Here is an 18,440-nt window from a genome sequence, read left to right on the forward strand (position 1 = left end):
AGCAAAAGTCTGATGAAGAAAGCTTCGTTCTCTGTGAAACTTTATGTATTTCAATTTAAATAGCATGAGTGCATACCTTCCAGATAGCTCTTCTCTTGCCAGCACCATGTATATTTGACACGATTGCTTTATCTCTTTCTCTTGTTCCTTTTCAAAGGAGCGGTGGAATATCAAATTGAACGCACTCAAATTCTGTGATCGCTTTCAGGTTGGTAAACAGACCTAGAGGTCAACAACAAGCAGAGACTGTTAAATTATGGCACTACTGTAGGTTAGGAAGTGACAGAAAAAAAACCAATTCACTTGACACATTAGGATCTGACTTTCTGGGGTCAAAGTAGTTTAAACTGATAGCCTAGGATCTCAACAGATGTGCTAACACCATTTCTGTATGTTTCTGAAGATAACAGAGAGAACCATTTTCACTTCTCTTGTTTCTGATAGATATTGAAAAATAACTGGATGATAGTAGGATGCTTTTACTGAACTTGCCCGTTGAAAGAACAGTGGGTGAGACAAGTAACAGCAATGGCATTCTTCCATGTTTCATTCCCTGGTCAAGGTCCTGCTTCAAGCTGGCTGTGCAGATGTTACTAATATGCACATTTAGCTGCTTTGTGCTTTAATCGGCAATAAAATTCTTAACACTGATATGTACAAGCATTGTCCTAGGCTGTCTGCAGTCTCAGAAGACATTGTAGTGCAGGTTTGCAAAGAGTCCCCATTCAGAAAATCTTTGGATTCTTTTTAATGAATTTTGGTGCCTGTGATTTTAACTACCCATGAGTAATTCCTCTGCCAGGATTAGATGATTTAACAGTTAGCAAATCTGCCCTCAGTACGTGCTAGGTCCAGACTTAAATGCCCAGAGGTATCTCGCAGCAGTAGAAGTAAAACCAGCGAGACTTAGCCACTTTGGGTATTTGTTACGTTGGGGGAGAAACAAACGAACACACACACACACACAAACAAACAAAAAAAGGCAATCATGGCTGAAGATTAGAGGATACCAGTTAGGATGGCAGCTAAGTTACAGAGCCAAGAAAAACTGCCAGCTTTGGAGCCACCCTTCCTTTTTCCCCCAGCAGGAAGCCATACCTATTCACTCAATACTTGCAAAGAACAGGAAGCAAAATTAAGGAGTCTGAATAGGTTTCTGGCTTCTCTACTAATGTACTAATGTAATAAGAAAGCCAATACAGTCTGGGCAATAACAGAGTTGTGAAGAGCATCGGAAGTGCCAGGATGCAGTTAAGGAGTTAAGGCATGGAGCTGTTGCAAGGAGAGCATTCCAATTTATATAAAAGAAATGCCAGTATTTTCATCTTTCTAAAAATGTTAAGATTCTGGTTTTGTCTGATAGTTTCACCTATTACCTAATACTAAGGAAAAAGAATCATTTAGTGTAAATATTAAGTAATGTGCTTGAGACTTTTTGGAAAATGGGAAACGTATCTGGGACTTCATTTAATTTGTTAGTTAGTGGCAAGGTAGTCAATTTTCCATAGCTTTGTTTATTTTCATTATTTCCAAAATAAGTTACAAAGAAAGCCAGTGCATTTTTAAAGGCAAACCATTTCAGCTGTTAGGATCAACAAGATGACAATGGAAGACAAAGTAAAAAAGCAACAAGGGACAACAGAATGGGCTCATAAGCTGAGGTTGCTACATCAGTCAATAAATACTTCAGTATTTGATACATCTTAGGATAGTGGGCACCCAAGTGCCTTGGTTATGTTTGTATAACACTGCCAGTGTCAGTGAGACTAAGTGGCTATGCCTGAGAACAGAGCCTTTCCTTCTACCTAATTCTGCAGATAACGGGTGTAACAAGAATACAGATTCTTACTACACAGTTCAAAATTGTATGTAATTTGTTGTTTTCTTTCTTTAAATATTGGCTCTTTAAGGGGAAAACCAAAGCAATGTCAGTCAGGGCACAACAGGCTCTACGTGCTACAACGCCCTGAAGAATCTTAATCTTCATAATTATCGTTAAGAAAAATTCACGGCCTTACTAACAGCATCAGATTCAGAACCACAGCTCACCAGCATGTGGAGGAAGATCATGACACCGAGCGGAGCAAACATCACGAATAAATGGGTGAGCCAAATGGACACTGAGAAACAAAAACTGTACCTGGCAAAAATTGTCTTTGACAAGCCTTCCTGAGAGATATGAAAAGATGCAACCCCTTACCCCCCTTTCTCTTCAATGTGGATTCAAACCATTCTGGGAAGCAAAAAAGGAAGAATGATTAGCATGCATAATTGTAATTACTCATGCTAAAATTTGAGAAGACTTTTTCCTTGCTCATGAGTTTCTTCTGAGGAAAAGCAGCTTTTTGTGATAGGTACTTCTTGTCATTTAGGCATAGGACATACATTTAATCACAAAAGAACCCTGTGTCCCAATAAATGTGCAACAATTTAAGCAATACTGAGAAGCATCTATGTAAACTGTAAAATCAGGTAGTCACGAAAAGTTGTCATCAATTACACAATAAATAAATCAGATGCTAATATCATATTTTGGTTTATAATTATCTTCTATACCTTTTCTTTGCAATAACTTTTAGTGCTTTCTAATAGTTATAGCTATTTCTCCTGTGTCCCAGCCCATAAGGTCTTACTGATCTCTCAGCATTTGGATCGTCCATTGATCACACAGCATTCCAAGACGTTTCAGATATAGGAAGCACTGGTACTTAGTATTTCTGTAAAGAGATTAGAATTAAATCAGTAGCATGACATATGCTCCCCAGTATGCTTGCTATTAAAATAATCTGTATCTAATCAAACTACATTTTTATATTTCTTTTATTAGTATCTGAATATATGCGCTGCTTCCGAATGTGTACTCACCGATAACTTTGGGAGATGATTCTCATGCAAATAACTGAACGTATTAAGACTTTGTTACACACAAACTGAAACAGGTTTTGCAGTATTTAAAAGCACTTCAGCAGGGCCAACTAGAAAGCAGCAATAGCAGAACATTTTATTGCTATTGAGGTGGGTTTTTTAAAAAAAACTGAAGGAAGTTTCTGGGGCCTAAAAAGGAGGGTCAAAGAAATCACAGGGGTATTGTGGAAGACAAAACATGGCCAGACATGGCCACGTACATTTCTCTTGACCCTGTAGTGATCCTTTGCAAGTAATCCATAGACCAAACCTACTCCTCTGGAAAGAAAATACTGTTGTTTTTCCTTCCTTCATCATTCTTCCACTGAGTTAATGGCAAACAATTAGGAATGCAGGACTCTTAAAATGCACATGCACACACATACTTCTTGGAATACTTACCAGATTTTTCTACCCAAAAAATTATTTTTGCAGATATTACATGACAAGGGAGGGGGGGAGAATACTTCAGATGGGTAAATTAGGTTACAGGCTCTGATATAATGCATGACTGGCAACAAATGTACAATAAAATACACAGGTAATATTCTCATCTTAAATAAGGACAGTCAAAGCACATCACAACTCCTTTTTCTTTAATTATTTTTCCACTTATGCTAAAGGCCCTACCTTTTTAGTATTTTTCTGCAGTTGAAACATATGCCTTTCTCAAGTTTTCTGACGTGAGTTTTCTTTTTTGTAAAATGTTAACATTTTTCTTTTCACAATAAACTTCATCCATTTTGTCTTTTTTTAAACTCCATTATGAAGAGAAATGCCTGGTTTTTACTGATAATTTATACTGCTACCTCCTGTACAGAAATAAACTGAAAGGCTCATTTACATAAACCAACTGTAATCACAAAATATTGATCTATCAACATCTGCGCCAGAAAGACCAGGCAGGGGAAGAAAAGCCTGCTAGAACACTTAGTTATGTAAGTGATTTCAAATGATTTCATAAGTTCTGGAATAAATAATTTCGTTTCTCTGTACATCATACTATTTGTACATGAAATGTATAATAGCAACTTTCCATGAAGCTTTGTTAAGTTTGAATTACAAAGTGGTGGAGGGAGGGGAACAGGAACCTCAGAGTCTGAAAGGAAAGCTGATTTGTAAGAGGAAAATACTAATAGAATTATTAACAGTCATATTTTTCATGCATCAGTGGAAATTTGGTTGTATCATTATTCAGGATAGAGTTTGGAAAATGATTATAATTTTTAAAAGTTTACATTGTCAGTAAATGTAACAAGACAGTTGTTACATGGGAGTTAGCACTCTTCTACATTGCCATTACAGAAGTTTTCAGCATGGCTGGAATTAACAGCTTGATCTTTCACAGTATCCCAGTGAAATCACAAGACATGCTGGCATGAAAAAGCAGTATTGGTGAAATGGGCACACAGCTTTTAGGCATTTATTTTTTCATGTCGGCCATATGAATTCCCTTCACTGTACAGCAAGTTAGAGCGTAGAATTCCAGTAATTCCTCTGCCAGAGCTGCAGGGATATCTAATCTGTTCTTAAGGGGTTGTCTTAGGCAACCATCCCTCAGTTTGGTGAGAATCCTGTTTATATGAGTTGTAGTATCTAAGTGTAAATGACTCAGAAAATGATTAAAACATTGCAAAATTTTTCCAGTCTAGAATGGAATTGGCAGGTATGTAGTATTCCTGAAGAGATTGCCTGTATAGTTAAATGTGGTTTTAGGCTTTTTATTAGCTCACGTCTTTACTTAGTGACATAGATACTACCAATTTGAATTATCATAATTTGTACTCAGTATGAAGACAAATGATTCTATAATATATATGCCCAGGTACGTTATTAATACATACCTGATACTGTCTCCCCTCTGCATAACCTGCATAAAGCAAAATTATTGCTTGGATAGCCAAATTTCTCATATTGAGGTTGCTGGTTAGAAAAATGGTCTGTTGCTGGATCTGGTCTCCTTAATAGCTGAGGATGCTTGGGACTGCGCAAAAGAGAGAAAAGAGGTTATTAAAAATATGCATAATAATATACTGCAAATTACATAAAGTGTCAGCTTAAACTGAAATATAAAAATAATAAAACTCACAACTGCATGCACGACATTGAGGCAATAACATTAAGACATCTAAATTTTCTGTCTTTTAAGCTCATTTTACTGTGAAACCCTCATCCTGCAAACACAGATAAAAGTGAATTTAAAGCAACAACATATTCTTTGAGCTTTTTTCCCCCACTGTACACTGAACAGTGTCATAATACCTCATTTTCTATATTCCTATGATTACTCTGAAAATGTTTTAAATTCAGGATAGATATACCTCCAGCATTTTCAATGTTTATATTTTAAAAAAATAAATAAAAATGAGACCTTCCTGATGGACTGAAATATCAGGAAGTTCCAGTCTGTTTCTGCAGTAGAAGCCTGCTACTTATGAGGAAAATGTTCTGCTATCATTTAGTTGCCTCTGGCTAGTGTTAGTGAGGAGGATTAAAGTGAGGAAGCACAACTAAAGAAACTGCATTTCTAAAAAGTAATGAAAATTAATACAAAAAAAATTTGTAATTATTAGAGGAAAACCATACAAGCCTTTGGATAAATCAGTTATTTTAGGATTTAGCTTCAGAAACAAGAGAAACACACACTGATTTTTTCATTTTGGTTATACAGTAGGAAGAGACTAAGTCTTAGACAGGAAGCTGATAAATTTAGTCCTGTGTACTAGTTCATATTTAGTAATAATGTACAAAATAGTCCTAGAATTCTTGCAGCAATGCTGTTAGAGTTATGCAAGATAGAGGAGAATAAAGAAAAATTTCTATAGACTCAAGCCACAAAATGTACAGGAATAATCCAGTCAAAAGCTTAGCCATTTACTGGATCTTTGTCAGTTGCCATGCCACTGGCAAAGCTACAAAGTAATTCTTAGTCTCCAAACCAGAGTATAAAGTGGAAATAAAAGACAGAAAAACAGCAGCATACCTGTAATTCTCTAATTGACATGGGGTTGGGACATCATCAAAGTCTTGTCTTCTCAGTACAGCTTTTGGAATTTGTCCAACCCAGTCACTCTATACGTAGGGGATCAAGTGGTTACACAAAGCAAAATAACAACAAATTACAAAAATAGCTCACCAGGTACAGTATGTTAGCAATTGTCTTCGGTGTAAAGAAATTGTATAAACTGATTTATCAGTTAAAAAATATATTGTTTGTTATAGACACGTTTTCAAATGTAGAAATTTGATTTATCTAAAAGACTCAGTAGAAGCAAGGTCTTTACATATTTGGATAATGCATAAAATATACCTCTAAGATATAACAGAGAAACACCCACCCAGGTACATCTGCACAATTAAGTAAACCAGGTATTAAGGGTCTTATCAAGGCCTGGAAGTTTTGTTCAGTCTTTTATGATTAAATATTTCAGGAAGATGCCACTCCATAAAAGCAGTGGATTTACCTCTGATTTACGCAAAACTGAGTCAAAAATTAAACTAAATACAGTGATCAACAATTAAGATCAACTGAATATTGTAGTTTAAAGACAGGCTGCTGCCTTGCCAAACATATTGATAGAGGAAGAAGCAAAACATCATGAAGATACAAAATAGATATTCTGTATTGTTCATAAAACTAGTAAGTGGCATTCATTTGCTAAAGGTATCTTTGTTTAAACATATAATGACCTGAAGTAATTTTCAGAAAGAGGTACCCTCAGGAGAGAAGCAACGTTCAGGGTAGTTCTTCTGCAGGAGCTGATGCTATCAGATGCAGATTTCAGTCTCCTCTCCTGCCTCTCTGAGAGCTTTGGCGAGGGCTCTGCAGAGTGCAGAGCAAAGCTGTGCAGTGGCCTGCCTTGTTGGCATGAAAGCGAAAGCTCAGACAATTAACAACAGGCTTTTTACAAGCTCACGTTTTCACAACCACCGCATCTAGCGAGGAGATGAGGCAGGCAGAAACGTCCCACAGACTGCCTCTGGGCTGCAACTTGCAGTCTGGAGCAGGACAAAGTAGTAAGTGCTGCAGCCCTTACCCAACGCAGTTCCTTTTACAGTAGGTTTTCTTCCCCAACGAAGTGTGCAGGATTTGGTCTAATTCACACCTTGAAAATGACAGCATCAGTTGAACGAAATTCAGAATTAGTGAAAAATTAAACAGCACCATCTCCTGGTGAAGGTGGGCTCGTGCCTCATTTCCCCCCCCCCCCCCCTGCATTTCCAAGATACTAGTACTTTACAAACTTATTTAACAGGAAATAATGTATCTGGCTACATTAATTGCTTTTCTTTTCTCTGACAGCCTACAAGGTCTTCTTCTCAGACACTATACACTCCTTAATATGTAAAATAATCACTTAAGGTACCGAATGAGGAAGCGAACACACACACACAAATATATATTCCCTTTCATGTTTCCCTGTATTTCACAGTTCCTGTTCTGTTTTTGAAATGCATTTATCCATCTTCTTTTGTGATATCCACTAGTTCAAGCAGTGATCTCTACTATAAAGAGCATCTTGCCTAATGGAGAAAATTGGCATGGCAGGGCATTAGCCTAGCCAAAAAGGCAGCATCTGGCCCTTTGGGGACCAAAGCTAAAATCCCAGCTGCATCACAGATTACTTTTGTAATCCTATAAATGCCTCTGCCTATACTCTGTCTCACAGAAATGTTGTAAAGGTCCCAGTGTAATATTCTGTTACAAAGGTGATGCAGGTAAATTAATTTCGTATTTGATTTAGGGAGTTTCTTCTTTCTAGAAAAAAATAATAAACCAGGAATATTAAATATTAAAATATTCTAGCCCCAAACCTAACACAGTTGTAGGCAGTAAATTTTAAACAAATAGGGCTAGAACTCTGCCAATAATGCTGATGTACTGCAAGCAGTTACGTAGTATCATTCATAGATTACGCAGCTGAGAGATGACAAAGATAAACAATGCATTTGGTACAGCCCTATCCTTCTGGTCATCTACACTGATCCCCCCCCAGGCTCCAAAAACGCCATTCGACAGCATCGCTCACACCATGAAAAGGAAAGAAGAGTCACATTATTGCAACTTAACCCATTCCGTGATTTTTCATTCCACTTCCAATTGAATAAAATATCTTTGAAACAAACACTTCTCATTTTCATAAAGTTTTAACCTTAGACTCTGGGCCTGCAGAACTGTGTGGTGTTTATTCACAAAGGGTCAGATTCTCAGATAGTACAATTCATTTGTGCGATTATGCTGCTTTGCACCAGCTGGTGACCACATACATCTTCATTACAAAAATAAGCCCCATTTCTTGTCTGTAAAGCAAAGAACATAGATCAAATCTTTACTAGGCCTCTCTACCTGTACTCTGACACATCTTGTACTTGCAAAATTTACTTTTGCACAAATAGAATATAGGAAGAGACTGGGTCAGGCCACCTAACACACCGAGAACAGCCAGTAACGGAAGCATAAAGAAAAAATATGCAAACAGTGTAAGTACCCGCAGTACTGCCAATACATCAACATAACTTCTAGCCAGCAGCATCAAAGTCATTAATTGACTGAGCTGGAGTGGAGTCTGCGGCTGCATTTGCAGCAGCAAATAAAGTAGACTAATATAAGTGGGACCCCACACTGACACTACGCACTTCAAAAGGGTTTGCTTTTCAGAATATGTCTAGTTTGGCCTGGGCACTGAATGTTCATTGGAGAGTGAAGCATATATTCTGGTTAATCTGAAGGGGATTCCTTTGGTGCACTCCCAGGCTGCTCCAAGGTGTGAACCACAGCCCAGTAAGTGGAACCCACCTGAAAGCACACATCCAATCTGAACGCCTCTGCCTCCCTGAATAGATGTCTTACTTTCTAAAAGCTAAATTACACTGTCAGCACATACTGCTGGATTATGCACTTTATCAAGAAGCACTGTTTGTTTGTTTAAAACTTCTGCCTGATTTTATTTGACATTGCCTAGTTCTTACATTAAAAGCAGGGAACAGTAATTTCTCACACAACCTTTCCTCATGCAGAAATCACTACTGATGACCCTGAAATTCTAGATGTACTACATTGCTCACTGAGGTGGGTGCTCAAAATTATTTTCAGTAGTCAAAATGTAGCCACAATTACAATGTTCCTCGTATTGTTTTCAGTTTCTCCCAAAAATCCCTAGCAAAACAAACTTCTTCAGAGAACAATACTCCATACACCCCTTCCGAGTTCTAATTTTTCATTTAGAGATGACTGGCAGGTACACAAAGTTAAAACTTCTTTTCTACATGCATTAGTTTGCATTTATAAACAATACGTTTCATTTGTCATTTTCTTGTCCAGTCAATCATTGCAATATCCTCCTTCTGTACTTCCTCATAGTAAGGCTTATTTTTGACTAGTCCAAGTACTACGGTATCATCAGCAAAACATGACACCTTACTAGCGCTACCTTTTACCTGTTCTTACATGAACACTACACAAATCCTCCTGGAACTTTGCTGAAAACCCTCATACAAGCAAAAAATCTTCAAGACAAATAGCCAACCCTTCCTCTGGTGAAGTATAACAAATAAACAGTCAAATGAAACTGTAGGCAGGGCTCTTCCGAAGCTGAAATTGGTTGAAGTCTGAACAGCGTAGCAAACTCTTGCCCTCTGGCTACGTACTCCCATCCCTTTCCTGGCACAGGCACTAGTACCAGTAATAGCATTCAGCGACCTAGTTGATGAGCTGATCAGGCTGAAACTAGCTCACCCAGCAGCTGGAACAGCACAGTGATGATACAAGGGAAGAGGCTGTAGCATATGGCTTGAGCTCATATCCAAATTACCTCTCTTCTTATTGTTGGTCTTCTAACTGGCCTAAAAATAAATATTTGAACATCCTTTTAAAATAACCCTAGTTCTTTGTTTTCTCCTATACAAATTAGATTCACTTCATCCTTGATGGAGAGTTTCACCTTCTCACATGCATTTAGATGATCCTGGAAATCAAATACTGGGCAAAAAGAAGATTTTAAACTCAGATTACCTTTAATTTTACCAGATGAGCTTTTTTTTGCTATTTGTATACCATTCTGTTGAATCACAAAATCATGTCTGACTTCCACTAGAATTAGGAACACGTGATATGTCTCAGATGCCAACATCTCTTACCCTTGGCGACTACTGATAAATGTGTCCCAAGTTACCAGTCATTTCAGCAGTAAATGCGAGGTTATGTTGTGTTTCACGGTATGGAGGCTTTGTCTGGTTCCTGGTTGGGGGAACAACATGAATTTAGAGCATTAGCAATAGTTTTGACAAATCCTTTTGTACTTGCAGATTGGTTCAACAGCCATATCATACAATTTTTCTATGACAGAGGATGTACCAGTGATACACACTAATGGGCCTCAATGAAAGAAGAAAAAAACCATATTGTCTATGTACTTGGGACAGGTATCATAAAAAAAAAAAAAAAAAAAAAGATAAAATGTTGAAAGCAAAAAACCAGCTCAAATTGCCAATGCCTAGCACCAAAGAATGGGAGACATAGTGTTTAATTGCCAAGACTCTTGACAGTTTATTGGTCTTATTTCTTTTTTTTTCTTTTTAAACTTGTGGAAAGCAAGCCAACCCTTAATAGCAAATAAATCAGCAAGACAGATTTGGTAGTCTAGAGTTAAAGTAGTAAATGTACTTATCAATCTTTAAAGCTTGCCTGGTTACCCCTAAAGAAGACAAGCAATGACTTAAGAGTGAAGTTCCACAGGCAGCAGTAAAAAGCTGTTAAGTGCTCTGGTAAGATGCTTTGATTTAGTTTTAAATTGTGTAAACAGTAGTTTGGCAGAGGATGCTATATGGGAAGCTTGTTGATTTAAATATCCAGAGGTTAAAAAATAATCAGAATACCAGATTTCTTTTGCTTTCCTTCCATTTTGATTATAAAAAACTTTTTAACTGCATCCAGAGTAACTTACCCAGCTTTTTCACTTTTACAATAGTAGATGCAGTAAAATATTACAACAACTATGATAACCAGTGCTACTGCAGGAAGAATAGTTACTAAAATCAAATCTAGAGTGTTCCAATGGTGGTTACATTTGGGGCCCATGTATCAATACTCCTTCCAGTCCACTCTGAAATGAAATGTCCACATCTGCAAATGAAAACGTTAATTTTTAGCAACATTATTTTGAATTAAAAATAAGTAATACCAAAAAAGTAATTCTTACACTGTCCCAACTTCTCTGAACCTGTTTTCTTTTTGCAAATGTGGGATTACACTGAGATTCATTTCAGTCCAAACTGCAGCTTTATTTAGATATTTTTATCTGCATATATAAAGGTAAAAAGATGCCTGTTCCCCACAAATAATTGCACCAGATTCTGGTCCCAATCATAACAGCTCAATTTACTACCGCTGTAACTGAAACAAAAACTTACTTCATAGCATGGGGTTTTTCCCCCCTAGATTTAAAAAAAAAATTTAAAGGCAAAAGATCTAAATACCCACTTTAATGAATATACCTTACTATTTTTGGAGAAGGTAATTCGTAAGTTAAAAGCTAAGTGGAGCCTTGTATCAAGCAGGACAAGGCGTTCAGTATATTCTAGCACCAAGCCAGAACATTTGTTCATAACTAGGAGAAATAAGTATTTCTAATCATAGTGTTGACTATATCAAGACCACTACTTGCAACTTAATGATAATTCTTATTAAAATTTTGCTACTGACCCAACTCAGCGCCATTTAATTTGTGATATCTAAACATAACACAAATGAAAGTTGTAGTTCTCTTTCAGATTTTTTTTTTTTAAATAAAAAATTCTCTAAGGCAGGTAGGGAAGAAATGATCAGAACCAGATGGAGAAGCTTTGATAGGCAAAAAAAACAATTCTCCAAGTTTCATTTAAAGAGTATAGCTTCTATATATATCCATGTAGAAAGAGAAAGGATAGAAGGTAAAAATCTGACTGCATAAAATGGGGAGATGAATTCTCCCCATGTAAAACCAGCCAGATAGGAAAACACGCACAAACATATTTTGAAGACTAAGAAAGAAGGATTGCTTTATTAGACTACACTTCAGAGAAGATATTAAACTGTGCTTGCTGGTCATTTTCTTCCCTACATCATGAGGTGAAAATGAGAAGGGAATGAGAAAGTCAATATCCCAAGTGACATCCCAGAGGTTTATCTTTCTACCAGGAAATTTCTGAGTCTTTGCTGACAGCATTTTCTTCCAAGCCTGGCTTTGATGTTTGGATCACAAGCTGTTTTCAAATTTGCCCAGTAACACCTCAGGGCTGTCTTGAATTTCTGTGTCTCATCAAAGAATGACAGGGAAGAAGACATCCTAGGCAGGAATGTGACATCTTCTCCCATGATATTGCCTTCCCTAAATCACTTTTTAAAGGCTTACTAGAATCTTCCGTGTTCACCATTACCAAAGTGAGCAGCTAGCCCAGCTACTGATGAAGTATTTTGTTGTCGTTTATACTATTAAAACAATCCACAATGTTAGTTAGGAATGTAAGATGCACTCACAGCTCACACACAGCAATCCAAGGCTGCTTTTCATAGTGTCAATTTATTTCCCCTTTTCACCTACCCCAGTAAAAGTTGGTATCCGTTTCCTCCATGAGTCCCTCACACTGTTGTTTCCCACCTTTCCTCCTTGACTGTCCTCCTCTCTGTGATCTGCAATACTTTTAATCTTCTCAAGATCTTTTTTTTTTTTCTTCCAGAAGTGCCAAGAATCCAAGTGCAAGTAACTGTATCAGGGAAAACAAGCACGTAAAATGTAGACAGCTATCAAAAATGTAAACATATGCTTCAAATGTCATCCTAAACTCTCTCAAACTACTCTTTAATGCAGCCTTCCCCTATCTATATTAGAAAGCTGTGTCTCGGTGATCTCTTAAATACAAAAACTTTTATCTCAACCCATAAAATGCTGTTTGTAATGTGTAAATACTGGAATGAATTGAGATGGCTAAATTAAAAACCAGGAAATCTCCTGATGTTCACAGTAATTAAACTCTTCTTACCTCTGAAACCCATGATTTTCTGACCTATCACTTGCAACAATCTTCTAAAAAGGTAACGAAAGCTCTATTAGTTTGAGACTTTTGAATGGAAAAAATAGAGAAAAACAGCAGAGTATGTAACGCAAGGAATTGTACTCAGCTGGCAGGATAAAGACCGTTTTGTCGACCTACACCGCATTTTTTAAACTTTGGTTTCTACAGCTCCACATACAGCTTGCATATTATAAACAAACACAATCCAGTGATGCAAATCTTTGGCGTTAGAACTGAACTGCATACTTAAAAGTAGTTAAGCACACTTCTATGCTATTTTGGTTTTTAGTTGACAGCACTACTATTTATACGTGATGCCTATACGCAAGTTCTAGATCACCGACTATGTAGTCGTATGTAGACTGTGAATAGAGTATTTCTGTGTAATTTTGTATAATAGTAGAGAAACTGTCCCACTTTGTAGCAACAGCTGGTTTTTGCATCAACACTGGCTATTCTGTTTCCCTGGGACTTGAGAAAGATGAAATTGTAAAGGGATTCTCCTATCCCTCTCCTTGGAAGTTCTTCCCACTGATGTACTACATGCAGAGATCCAAGTCCACAGTAAAGGGGTTTGTAACTTAAACTCACCACATTGTGCTGAGGTGTTATTTTGACCTTGGTTCAATCAAGAATGATTGATTTAAAACCTGCTTTACTCAAACTTATCTTAGCAAGCATTATCAATTACAATATAGAGCAGTGATAGCTAATTAAGTTATTTGTGATAGTTCATACTAGAAACCTTATTGCACAGGAAAGATTCCAAATGCACACCATTGGTGTCAGAGGATTATATCAACAGCCCACTGATTGCCTCAATTAATCAAAGTTAACCCCTTTGAAGTATTACTTAGTGTTGTTTTGGTCAAAGAAGAAAAAAAAAAAAAGAGGAGAAAAATTGAGAAAACACCCTTATTCCATTATAAACATTACCGATGAATGCAAAATAAGTAACAGCAAAAGCGTACAATAACTACTTCATTTTACAAATTAAATACATCTACCCTGAGTGCAAAACTCCTCCAGGGAAGGAAGAGTTTAACAAATACAGCTAGGGAGGAATTTATTTCTCCAATTACTCTATATCCTTTACCCATTTGCAATAGCTCTAAAGTAGCACCAAACATGAGGAAAACCCACACAAAAGGAATGTGCACACTAATGTTACAGTCTTAGATGAACAGACAGGAAACACAAAACAGCAAGTGCCATGACAGCAGCATTTCTTTGCTGTTCTTCCTCTCTTCTGGGCTGGAAGAGATGTATTTGTTAGGGCTTTTTTTTTTCCCCAAAAATGTTTGTTTATGCAGTTTCAGAGCTGATCTGCCCTCAAGACCTCCCACACAGTACTCAATTTTATACTCACATTGCTGAATTGCTTTTCCAATATAAAAGCATCTATGCAAGTTTACCTGCAGATGACTGGCATCACAGTATTTCTCCGTTTATCTAACTCCCACAGAGGAAACTCCTGCTACTTTTCTACTCCTTACACAACCATTATTTTTTGTAAGTGGTGAGACAAGCCTATTCCTCCACGCCAATGACTTCAGAAACTGTGGGACTAAGGGAGAAGAGAGTAGGAGGAAGAAATGGAGATCTGAACAAGGTGCTGAACTCCAAATCTCCATTATTTAATCTCTTTTATTATTAAAATATTTTCTATTATTTATTTCCTGGGCAATTTCTATAAAGCCATGAATAAGCTAGACATCAGGAGTTTGGTAAGGCATACTGTGAAATGAACACTTAGTTTTTAAAGTGTTTTAACAGTCTTAAATACAGTCTGATGAGCAGGAAGCCTGTAATCCTAGGAGGAAGGTTGTAGGGCACAGGAGGAATACAAACTCAGAAGACTCTGGGTGGGGCAAGTAGCCTCAGCTGCTAGGTGTACTCTGACCATCAGCCCCAGGCAAGTTACAAAAGACAGAAAGAGAAAGAAGGATTTCTCCATCCCTTTGAGACTGAATGTAGCCTCGGAAAGGTGTGCAGGGCACACTGGTCCTGAAGCTAACTAACAGGTATTAGACAGGAGCTAAGAAGGAATCCTGTAATCGTATGCCCCTACCATTAAGTTTTGTTGGTTAACCTTTCTCTTTTGCAATCGTGTTTCCTTCCTGAGAAAAGAACAGAAAATACCCCTCTGGCAAGGATGAATGGCAACAAAAACTGACATCTTAGCACACTCCCAAACTGTCATCTTGCCTTTTTATTATTTAAAAAGTCTTCAAAAATTCTCAACATTCCCTGCACAACAAGATCCTGAATATGTGATGGCCTCTACGCAAATGATTTGTCATCCTGAAGAATCTTACAGGAAGAAATGGGGATACACCCAAAGTTGGTGAAAGATAACTGTGTTGATTTTTAAGTTAGCACAAGCATTGGTTTTTAGGATGGTGCCCTTGAAATTTCTCCATAACTGTTAAAGTCCCAACATGGGTTTCTTCATTTGACAGACACTAGCTGCTTATGAAAACATGCCAAACACAGTTACATTAACAGCTAAAGGTAAACTTCATCCTTTACTTTTTAAAGGATAAATAATGATCTCCAAAAATCAATGCCTAGCAAATTCTTGAAAGAATACTGCTTTGGCTGAAAGCCCAACAGCACTTAATTTTACAGCAGGGGATAAGACTGATTGTCAGCCCTGCCAGAAGATTGCTTTACAACAGATCCCAGAATCACAGTAAACAAGAACAGAGAAATCAACATATACCTCAGTAAAGGTAATTGCATGATCCTTCTTCAGATGTAAGGCAGAAGCGTGAAGTACCACTTCATACACATGCTTTGTTCTTCTAGTTGACTGGGAATTTCCCCTCCGGTTCCAGCTCTCAGCTGCTGAGTGCCCATACTTCAGGTGGTGTGATAAACAAACACCTTTACCTAGGGCTTTTAAATTTGATTAAGACAAAGATGCAAAAATGTAACTTGCAGTTTTACTTGGGTGAGCTGTTTTAACGAAGTGGATACAAAACCCAATTATTGACTTTGTTACATTGTTGGCATGGCCCACGGAAAGGCTGCAGAGGCCATCAGCAGGTTTCTCTTTTTAGTGCCTACTTGGGTAACAACAAATAAAACTAATGCCAATAGGCCTAAACAGCTGTTAGCTTTATATTTCACAGCATACCCATTTCTTTCTCTTACTGTCTTAGTTTCTGGAACACAGCAAAATCAAGTGCAAAGTTATACATTCTACAACTACAGTCTAGTTAGACTACACCTAGACTAATTTTATTTCCTCAAAGAGAGAGCTATAACTAAAGCAAAGTTACTGATGAAAATTAATAGTGGAAGCTGGTCAACTGCTCATTATCTTTAATCTTAATTTATTTCAGATCTGCTTCAAGGTGGCTTTGGAGAACACTTTCTACTACCCTTATGTTGCAGAGGTTCTGAGGGAGGTGCAAACAGAAAGCAAGCTACGTATTTCTCAAATATTGATATTAGGACTGCTACAAATAAAGCACAAAAAAATTACCAACACTTAAACCATGACAGACTCAGTTTAGACCCATTACCTGATCACAGCAAGGGAAACACATGAGTTTATTTCAGTTGTTTCAGTAAAAGCTATCTCCTATAGCGCGTAAATGAAAGGGCAAACTAATTGTACCTTGAATAATGGTGTTCTGACTCTGCCCCACAGTAAACTCAGAACTCCCGAACGCATGTCCCTTTCACCACTTTTGAGTCAGCGATAAAACTTCCATTTCCCTCTTCTTTCTCTTCTCCTCCTACAATGTGTTTATATGTACCGATAGACTCATTTTTTTTGCAACACAAAATAGATTTGGACATTAGACTTTAAAATGTAAAGAAGCCTCTTCAAATAAAAACTTATTGTAATGACAAGATTTTTCCAACTTTTAGATTTTCTTCTCCTTAGCATTTCATTTTGGTTTGTACACTTGCTCTGGTCTACAAGACAAGCACAGCAATACTGTGGTAATATAAATAATATGATAGCTTCTACAATCGTTTCAGTTACACTCTTTCTTGACTGTAGCTTACCATCAGCACATATCTGAGCTTTGCTTCTTAGAATCCCTGCAATTTAAAATAAAAACTACACACAATCTAGGGCAAACTAATGCTCCCTTTTTAAAAAGTATAGGCTTTGTAGGACCCCACTTTTTTTTTTAGATTTAAAACACATTTTCTGTATTTGAATGCAATTCAGAAATACTCCAAACTTTCACTAAAAGATAACTATACTGATGCATTAAAAAAATCTTTACAATATTTCTTAACTTATTCAAGAATCATAACGATAATCCGCCATTACAATAGCCACATTACTTATTCACACAATTTCTCTTCTTTCAAGTAGTTACACTGTAGGTTACACCAGGTATTACATTATTTATGACCCTTGGATTGGCAAATTACTTTACCTGGAAGATTATCATGAAGTCATACTGAGGTAAACATATTTGCTATCTGCCTCATTCTTTTAACAATGTGTGTCATTCCTCCAGTACGGATAAAAGCCATTTTCCAAGTTCTGAGCTACAGCATCCTTTAAAAGAAATTACCAAGAAATGAAAATGGAAGCACTTCTCAAAATTTAAGATGCATAAACAGTGGAATGCCAAGCATTAATATGTCCTGCACGTTACTTCAGTGATTTCTTCTGGGAACGTATGTTTCAGTACTTCAGGGATGAAGTTTTTTCCCCAATATTAGTGAAACAGGTGTGACTTAGTCATGTTTACCAATTAACTTTTCAAACAAAATATTTTGTATGAGACAACATACAAAAGTTAAACTTAATTTTTCAAAGTATCTTATCACCCTTTATTTTCAGGTGCTTCACAACAATATGACAAAATAAAGTATCACAATCAGTTTTATGCAAATAAAAAATTAGTATCAACAAGTTCCAAATCTCTATATATCAAATACAATCAATCATAAATAAAAAACATGCATTAAATTATAACTATTTCTATATTATAAAATATCATGTGACCCAGTTCTTTAAGACATTAGATTTTTCACAAATATATAACTTACATCATATAAAAATTACAGCATACATTCTTACTTTTATTATGTTACTGTATTATTGCATTATGAAAGAAACTTTAAGTGACTATTAATGATACATTTGAGAGGCATTTCAAAGTGTTTCACTATAAATTAATAAAACCATGTCTTGCAATGCAATTCTTCCTGTGTACTTATGTTAATTTTTCATTGTTTAACAGGTTTGCATACTAGGTCTGAAATCTTCAAGAGATCAAGTCAGGCACATATATTTACAATGAGGACTCGCAAGTATGGCATAACATAGATTTGAATTTTCTTTTTTAAAGCCATTGCATAGCACCTTTACTATAAATTATTAATACAGAGATGTGGCTACAGTTCCTTGTAGTTATCTAGAATAGAACAAGCCATCTGTAGAATATTATATAAAATGTGGAGGTTCAGGTGTCTGAACTGAAGAGGGCAGGCACCTTTTTAGA

The 18,440-nt window shown here is 36.7% G+C and overlaps 1 protein-coding gene and 1 long non-coding RNA gene across 3 annotated transcripts in view; both read right to left on the reverse strand.

Annotated features, from left to right (window-relative positions):
* Positions 1-206: 206 nt before the first annotated feature.
* On the reverse strand, positions 207-7,089 carry LOC126050420 (uncharacterized). Its single transcript, XR_007509544.1, has 3 exons — positions 5,888-7,089; positions 4,749-4,888; positions 207-2,717 (listed from the first exon to the last, which is right to left on the reverse strand). It is a non-coding gene; the product is annotated as an uncharacterized LOC126050420 (long non-coding RNA).
* Positions 7,090-9,806: 2,717 nt separating this feature from the next.
* The window catches only part of APOOL (apolipoprotein O like), a 29,211-nt gene continuing 20,577 nt past the window's right edge, over positions 9,807-18,440 (reverse strand). Inside the window, exons 10-13 of one of the 2 annotated variants that reach the window (XR_007509474.1) lie at positions 17,364-17,488; positions 15,680-15,855; positions 12,483-12,645; positions 9,807-11,026 (exon numbers count right to left, since the gene is read on the reverse strand). The gene's annotated coding sequence lies outside the window, so the exon portion shown is untranslated. The remainder of the gene's footprint in view (positions 11,027-12,482; positions 12,646-15,679; positions 15,856-17,363; positions 17,489-18,440) is intronic. The other variant, XR_007509475.1, reaches the window with a different exon arrangement.

This window comes from Accipiter gentilis, chromosome 24 (genome assembly GCF_929443795.1).
Source record: "Accipiter gentilis chromosome 24, bAccGen1.1, whole genome shotgun sequence".
NCBI lineage: Eukaryota > Metazoa > Chordata > Aves > Accipitriformes > Accipitridae > Astur > Astur gentilis.